Raw genomic sequence first — 9,390 nt, forward strand, 5'->3', positions numbered from 1 at the left:
GATGAGTCTGCCCTCAGGTTGCCTGATTTCAAACCTTGGCTTTGCAGCCTACCTGTTGTGTAGTTTTGTCCAAGTTATTTACCTTCTCTATGCCTCAGTTCACTCATTTGAAAAATGGGTATAATAAAATAGCAGTACCTACCTCATATATAAGATGAAGTAATAAATATAAGCATTAGCAACACAATCTGGCATGCAATAAGTGCTCTATAACTGTTAGGTATTATTATTAATCTCAGTCTGTTTATCTGATGTCTCTCTAGGACTAACCTAAGTCAATACTTATACCAGGACAATTCCCATCTGTTATTTATTTTCCTGCAGTTAGTTTTCCTGTTGCCTTTTGTGCTGAGACACAATGAACAATGAATATTGTCCTATTAAAACATATGAGGCAGAGGGACCTGATCTTTATCTGAGATGGTCAAATAGAGTTTTGCTTATCCTGGTGAGTTGGCCTCAAACTTGCTCAACATAGTCTTTGGGGGGGAGTTAATTCAATTTCGTTCTTGAGAAAAATAAGTCTCGAAATCTGAAGCCTCATTTTATTCTCTTGCCCAGAAAAATATTCCCCTCGGATAGTGGTACACTATTTGTCTTTCAAAATGCAGTCATTGGAAGGAACAATTTGCCAAAAATATGAATATTAGAAAGATGATAGTTTATCTTAGCAAACATCCTCCAATGTTTTGGGCAAAAATGAGAATTTCCTCCTCATCTTCACGCCATACACCCAATTACCCTTGTTGGACTAATTTACCTTGTCCCTTCCTTAACCTTCAGCACTGCGTATCTCCTAGCTCTTTACTAGGTGGCTTACTGAAGTTTTCTGTATTTTGTAAACCCCCTTTTGCTTCCATATTATTCTGATAATGTGTTTGGAAGTGGGACCTGGACAATTTGTAATCACATCATGTACCCCTAATACTCTAAAACTCCATATTATTAAAGTGCAATTAAATGAGCCTAAAATTATATAAAAGGAATATTTAATAACCATGTCCAAGAGTATTCTGGATACACTTATATAATGTATATTATTTTGAAATTAAAACAGTAATTACTTAGTGGAGAAATATTTTAACACTATCCTTAAAAGTACACTTAAGTTAAAATATAGTTAAAAAATAGGATATAATCACTTACAAGTTCTTATCTATCTCAAAACGTCAAATAGGTATGTTTAATTATTCCCATATTGTGCTGAAGGAACAGCAATAAAGATAGTACTGCTCAATGAGAACACTGAAATTGATTGAAGTCTTTTCATTAAAGCTAAATTTATGAAAATCATAAAATGTATGAAAGAGCAAGCATAATTTGACTTGTTTTTTTGTCATTGTTTAAAAGAACTCACAAAGGAAACTTCTGAATAGTTTGGAATGTTTACCAATATTCCCTGGAAAAAGTTTGAAGCAACTGATATTATTTATCTTGTACAAGAAATGGCCATCAAGCATTTCAAGTGGAAGTACTTTGGTGACTACTATATTATGTATTAAATTAATGTTTTAAAACATTCTTATTGCTACAATTATCAATATCATCAATATCATTTTATGTTATGCAATTTGAAATGGTGTTTTTATTGGGGGGTGGGGGGGAGAAGTAAAAGCAATGAGTGAGAGAAAGGGAAAAATTGAGGATTTTCAAATGCCCCAAATCTTTTCAGCATCATGCCAGGCCTAGTCCTAAGGGGATACAGAAGCAACAAGGAATATATAAAGTAGTTCAGAAGCTAAAACTAGCAAGCATGAAGTAATATATGCCAGTAGGTTCTCAAGAGCTTGCAGCCCCTTACCTACCATTAATTAGCAAACAAAAAGCAGGAGGAGAAGCAAGACGTAAATATTGGAACATGACAAAACTCATCGGACAACTTCCTAGAGTATACAAATAAGTTACTTAGAAAGAATCATAAACTACTCAAAGAGACATTATCCAGGACACATTATGGGATACACTAAGGAAAAAAAGTGCACAGGTTTTTGAACATTTTGTAGTGTGAAATGATATCAAATATTTGACCAATTTTTTATATTGGTCACAGGTTGAAATGATAATATTTCAGATAAATTGGATTTAATATAATATATGATTAAAATTAATTTTACTTGTTTCCTTTTTGTACTGTGGCTACTAGAAAATTTAAATGAATATTTGGTTTGGCTTACATTTCTACAGAGCAGTGCTGGTCTGGAACCGCATAATTCCATGCATATAAAAGTGATAAAGTATGAAATACTAAGTGTAGAAATTCAGGAAAGAACAGAAAGGTAAAAAAAAAGAGGTAAAGTAGTCAGAAGTCTTCCAAGAACTTCCTTGATCTGGTCCTTGTCGGCTAACATTTTGAATCAGGGGAAGGGCAAACGGGAGAAGACTGGGCCAAAGTCCATGAAGACAGCATGGGTTGGACCCAGGGTGATAGATATTTGGCCACTACCAAAGTCAGGCAAAACAGTATTTGCAGAGGATTCAGACAAGGAAGAATTGACCTGCATCATTGTATTTTTCAAATACATGTAACAGGAATGAAAAAATTAACATGGATTTCTGCTTGACAGTGGCAATGCAACAACAAGGCTAGTAAAGGGTTTCTTTGAACTGACCAACACCTATTGCCAGTTTAAAAGAGTATTCAGCACAACGAATGGAGAGACATACAGACCGAGATGTCATTTTGTACAATTTCAGATACTCAAAATTATGAAACATTCCAAAAGCTTTCGAAAGTCCAAAAGATTAGGGAGTCTGGATGACATTAGCCTTTTCAGTAGCAGTGTCAAGCGATAGAAGCCACAGAGTTAGACTTTCCATCCATTGCTGGGTAACAAACCACTCCAAAACTTAGTGGCATAAAACAACAAACATTTGATTATGCCTAAAATTTTATGGGTCAAGAATTCAGGCAGGGCACGGTGGTGGTGGTTATTCTCTGCCCAAGGCCTCAGCTGGGAGACTCAAAGAGCTGAGAATGGCTAGGATAGCTGCAGTGGGGTCCTAAGTCTTAGACCGGGCTATTTGTGAGTTTGTTTGTTTGCTTTTGTTTTTGTTTATCTCTGGTTACATCTCCTATGCTGGACATGACTGAGATGGCTTCTTCTCTAACATGTCTGGCATCTGAGCTGGGATGACCAGAACGTCTGGGAACTGCCCAAGCACCATTCTCTTTCCACACAGTCTCTTCCTTTGGCTATGCTGGGATGCTTTTGGCCTGGTGGTCTCTGGGCACTTCTTCTCTAGAACAAGTTTCCAAGAGGACTAGCTGTAAGCTGCAAGGATTTGAATGACCCAGCTAAAGAATTCCCAAAACATTTCTGCCATGTTATTGGTTAGGTGAGTCATAAAAGCCAGCCCACATTCAAGAGGAGAGGAATGATACTGTCCCTCTCAATGGAAGGAGTAGTAAATTATTTCACTCATATTTAATATAGCACAGGAAGGAAAATCATTTTAGCTTAGCATTTTATATTCAGCTTAACTCTGAAACAAGTGTGAAAATAGACATGTTATATGTACAATGACACAATATTTTTTTTTCCAATACATTGTTTCCCAAGAAGATACTGAAGAAATACTTGCCACCAAAATAAAAGAAGCCTATCAAAAAAGAGAAAAACACAGGATCCAGGGAACACTAGCTATGAAGCAAGCCTAAAAAATGACCAGCCCAGACTGCAGTAGGTGAATTGGGACTCCTGGAGAAACTGTTCCAGGGAGTTTAGAACAAAACAAACTAAAAGGCAGATAATTACATATGTTAGCATTTGGGATAGAGGGGGAAACTATTGATTAGGCATTTTATAAGTTCAACAGAACTAATTCGTGATAGACATATTACAACTTATTGAATGGATCAAAATAACAGTTATTAATTAAATCAAAACAAAAGTTCTGTAAGACAAGAATATGATTATGGCTCTGCAATGAGAAAAGAATATATCATCATGATAATGTAAATAATGAATATTTATTTAACAAAAGTGTTGGTATCATCTGCTGGGAGAATGAAGGAAGCTAGTGGGGGTGAAGTAGTTACAAGAATAAAAATAAGTTTTTATTTACCACTGGGCTGGCACTAGAAAAGCCATGTTTTAATCCTGATCCATCTAGTGGAGGCAGAAGTTTCCTTTAATCCCTATTCAGTAATGTAGGTTGGAAACCTGATCAGATTTTCCACAGAGATGTGACGCTCCCAATTATGGATATTAATCTTTGATTAGAGGGGGATGTGACTCCACCCATTCCAGGTGGGTCTTGATTAGTTTCTTGGAATCCTTTAAAAGAGGAAACTTTTTGGAGGATGCTTGAGAGCCACAAGAACCAGGAGAGCCATGAAGACACAGAGCCCATGTAGAAGAGACCTTTGGAGATGAAGAAGGAAAATGCCCCTGGGGGAGCTTCAAGAAACAAGAAGCCTGGAGAGAAAGCTAGCAGACATCACCATGTTCACCACGTGCCTTTCCAGTTGAGAGAGAAATCCTGAATGCCATGAGCCGTCTTGAACCAAGGTATCTTTCCCTGGATGCCTTAGACTGGACATTTCTATAACCTTGCTTTAATTTGGACATTTTCACAGCTTTGGAGCCGTAAACTTGGAACTTAATAAATTCCCCTTTTTAAAAGCCCTTCCATTTCTGGTATATCGCATTCTGGCAGCTAGCAAACTAGAACAACCACTATAGTATATTAAAGGATAATGTGTAAACTCAAAAAAAAGTTCCAAAAATCATTATAAATAAATTAACAAAACTAAAACGATTAGAAAGAGGTTGCCTTGGGGATAGAAACTGAGGAGTATGAAGTATTTGAGAAGGACTTGCTGCATTTTGTTATAAGCGTTTTGATTTTTAACATACATATACTCACATTCACAAACAAATGGGGAAATGGAACTAGCATAGAACCTAGTATTGTTATTCTCTTCTACAGTTTAGACCTTCTATAACATATTTGAAATTTACAAACTGAAAAATTGAAGATTTTGATAAATAGTGACACATACAATTTAAATTGTTGCTGAACGCCAAAGAATAGTGCTTGATTTGATTCCTTGGTTATATCAAGCCAAGACATCAGGGGAGGTGTTACAGACAAAAGCAGTACAAGAAGGCCCTACAATAGACAACCCAGTGAGGTGATACTTGGTGAGTTTTAAATCAGTCTTCAAAGACAGCAACTTCTCTTAAAATTAAGGACTGTTTTCACATGATATAGACATTCGGGTTGACAATAAGCTCACGCATTTTCAATTTGCAGTGGTGTGGTGGTTTAAAGCTATATGTACCCTAGAAAAGTATGTTCTTAAAGTTAATACATAACTGTGGGCATGAACTATTGCAAGTAGGACCTTTTGGTGAATAGATTCTTAAGATGTGACCCACCACATTCAAGGTGGTGGGTCTTAATCCTCTTACTGGAGTTCTCTATAAAGGGAATGAAATTCAGACAAAGAGGGAAGAAGCCATGAAAGCAAGAAACTGAAAGCAATGAAACCTGAAAGAGAAGGAAGAAGCCAACTGTTCTAGTTTGCTACCTGCCAGAATGCAATATACCAGATGTGAAATGGCTTTTTAAAGGGGGAATTTAATAAATTGTTAGTTTACAGTTCTAAGGCCAAGAAAATGTCCCAATTAAAGCAAGTTTATAGAAATGTCCAATCTAAGGCATCCAGGGAAAGAGACCTTGATTCAAGAAGGCTGATGAAGTTCAGGGTTTCTCTCCCAAGTGGAAAGGCACATGGCAAACACAGTCAGCATTTCTCTTTCATCTGGAAAGACACATGGTGAACATAGTGTTATCTAATAGCCTTCTCTCCTGGCTGCCTGTTTCATAAAGCTCCTCGGGAGGTATTTTCCTTCTTCATCTCTAAAGGTTGCTGCCTGGTGGACTTTCTACTTCATGTGGCTATGTCATTCTCTGCTCTCTCTGAATCTCCTGGCTTTCTCTCTTGTCATTTTCTTTTATAGGATTCCAGTAAGCTAATCAAGACCCTTCCGAATGGGTAGAGGCACGTCTACACCTAATCCAGCTTAACTACCAGTCTTGATTGAGTCACATCTCCAGGGAGATGATCTAATTACAGCTTCAAACATACAGTACTGAATAGGGATTAGAAGAAATGGCTAGATTTATAGAATGGGATTAGGATTAAAACATGGCTTTTCTAGGGTATATACTTCCTTTCAAACCAGCACATTCCACCATCTGGACCCTAAAAAAGACATATTTTTCCCATATACAAAATACAGTCATTTCATCACAATATCAGAAATCCTTAAAACATTTCAGTAGGAACACAAACGAAATACAAAGTTAGAAACAGCACAAGCTTCCATCAAAGTTAGTAACAGGCATGGTCTGTTCTAAGGTAAAGTTCTCCTCTAGCTCTGGACCTATAAAAACTCAAAACAAGTTATTTGCTGCCAACACACAAAGGAGAAACAGTCACAGGATACATATACCCATTTCCATAGTGAGGAAGGAACATAGGGGTCACCAGACCCATACAGTTTTGAAAACCTGCAGGGCAAAGTCCATTAGATTTCAAGAATCATTTATCTTTGGGCTTTAGAAAGCAGCAGTCCCATCCTTTCCAAGGGCCTATGCATTGTCTTGCCTCTCTCTGAATGCAACCTTGGGGAACACTGGGGAGACCACCTTTTCCTCAGCTCCACCCTCTTCAAGCATTGGGGCTGCACCCAGGCTCTCTGCCTTCTCCAGGGCACATGCTCAACCCCTCCATGTGGTGGCAGCCAGGCTCTCCCCAAACCCCAAGGAATGTGCTTCACCCTCTCCAAGGCCTGAGGTGGCATGACTCTTCCACTGCTATGAGGTGGAAGGCCCATCCTCTGCCTTCGGGGCAAACTCACCCTCTCCATGTGCTTGAGTGGGTCTGCTCTCCTGGCCCTAAGCTTCTTGACTTCAGACCTTAGCCTCCATGGCATTGCCTCTGAAGTTATTTTTCCTCCAGCGTGTCCCTCTTCTGAGTCCCCCAGTACAGACTAGCAGCAGCTCTGCTTATACAGGTCCCATAGCACTGCCGTTGGCTTTCTATGCAGTAGCCTTGGATCATGCCTGTCAGACATAAGGAGTTTCCACAAATCCTTCCTGGATAACTCCATGTCCAATTCTGACTTTCTCTGAAATGGCTGGTTGGTTCCACAATTGGTTAAATCCTCATGTGGGGCACTATTCTCTGGGGTCTCCCTCCTGGAAGCCCAGTATTTTCCAGAACATCAATTTCTGGTTTCTCTGTACCCAAGAGTTCAGTTCTCAGCGTATCTCTTTCCTGTTGCATTTCACTATAAGCTGTGAGGAGAAACCAGGCTGCACTTTCCACATTTAATTTGGAGATCTCTTCTGCTAAATATCCAAGTTCATGGCTTTTAAAATCTGCCTTCCAGGCAAAGCCACTAGTTAATTTTGCAATTTTAAAACAAGGATTACCTTCCTTCCAGTCTGCAATAGCATGTGTCTCATTTCTGTCTAAGGCCTTATCAATAGTATCTTTTGAGTTCACATTTCTACCAACAGTCTCTTCAAAGCATTCTATGCCTTCTTTATGAAGCTCCTCACAACTCCTCCAAAATCTTCCCCTTATCCATTTAAAAAGCCGTTCCAACGTGTTTAATATTTGCAAACCACAGCAGCACCCCACTTTCAGGTACCAAAATCTGTTCTAGTTTGCTACCTGCCAGAATACAATATACCAGATATGAAATGGCTTTTAAAAAGGGGAATTTAATAAATTGCTAGTTTACAGTTCTAAGGCCAAGAAAATGTCCCAATTAAAGCAAGTCTATAGAAATGTCCAATCTAAGGCATCTAGGGAAAAAGATTCAAGAAGCCTTCTTGAACTTCTTGATTCAAGAAGGTTGATGAAATTCAGGGTTTCTCTCTCAAGTGGAAAGGCACACAGCAAACATGGTCAGCGTTTCTCTTTCATCTGGAAAGGTATGTGGCAAACAGAGCATCATCTGCTAGCCTTCTCTCCTGGCTTCCTGTTTCATGAAGCTCCCTGGGAGGCATTTTCCTTCTTCATCTCTGAAGGTTGCTAGCTGGTGAACTCTCTGCTTCATGTGGCTATGTCAATTTCTGCTCCCTCTGAATCCCCTGGCTTTCTCTCTTGTTGTTCTCTTTTATAGGATTCCAGTAAACTAATTAATACCCACCCAAATGGGTGGAGACACATCTCCACATAATCCAGTTTAACAACCACTCTTGATTGAATCATGTCTCCAGGGAGATGATCTAATGACAGTTTTAAACATACAGTACTGAATAAGGATTAGAAGAAATGGCTGGATTTATAAAATGGGATTAGGATTAAAACATGGCTTTTCTAGGGTACAGACATCCTTTCAAACCAGCACACCAACAGATGATGCCATATGCTTGCCATATGAAAGAGTAGTCCAGGACACCAGCAGCCAGTCTTTGGGGAGAAAGCATTGCCTCATGATGCCTTGATTCACATATGTCTCTCAGCTTTGAAACTGTTAGCTTGTAAGGTAATAAATTCCCACTATTAAGAGCCAACCCACTTTATGGCAACTGCTTTTCACAGTCTAGCAAGCTTTAACAGGTGTTCTTCAAAATATTGATGCTGTCCTAAGAAGTACATGTAGTATGTCATGGCCCCTTAGTTGGTGCTCTTCAGGCCACATCTGTGTACTGATTTCAGAGCCCCACTTTAAAAGCAACTGAGTGTAATGGGGCCGTCTCAGTAGAGAGTGACTGGGAGGTCGTTGTCATGCTATATGAGAAATGAGTCACATGTGGAAGAACTACCTTACTTGAAGAGAGGAAATTTGGGGGGTATTCTAATGGTTTCAAGTATCTGGAAGGGTCTTCCTGTGGACAAAGGATCTGTGTCCTGAAAGAGGCAGAATTGGGACAAGTGAGTGGAAGTCACAGTTCTTCCCAAAGAAGAATTTTTCTATGGTAGGAATTGTCTGAAGATGGAGGCAGTGAACTTACTATCCCTGGAATTGCTCAAGTCGAGTCCAAGAACTTCGATACTCTTTCTATTACTTTATGGAATTGCCTAAATGTAAAGTCCAGCCATGAATTAGAAAGTAAAATGAAATTAAGCATCAGGACCTTCTAGCTGCCTTACTACACATTATGTCCTCTCTGCCAGAAATATATTCTCCTTGTATAAATATTTTATACAAAGTCAAACCACATATCTGCTTCTGCCGAGAAAGAGTTGAAGTTTTGTCTACCCAAGGGTATATGGGACAGTGAGTTGACTGCACCAGGGATGGAAAATTCACACCACCACTCCCTCCTCCCACCCATGGCAGACATCATGAAATATCCATAGGACACTCTCCTGCACCTAAGCTCAGAATCCTTTTTACACACCTAGCCATTCATAATTGG

This window comes from Tamandua tetradactyla, chromosome 13 (assembly GCF_023851605.1).
Source record: "Tamandua tetradactyla isolate mTamTet1 chromosome 13, mTamTet1.pri, whole genome shotgun sequence".
In the NCBI taxonomy this organism is placed as follows: domain Eukaryota; kingdom Metazoa; phylum Chordata; class Mammalia; order Pilosa; family Myrmecophagidae; genus Tamandua; species Tamandua tetradactyla.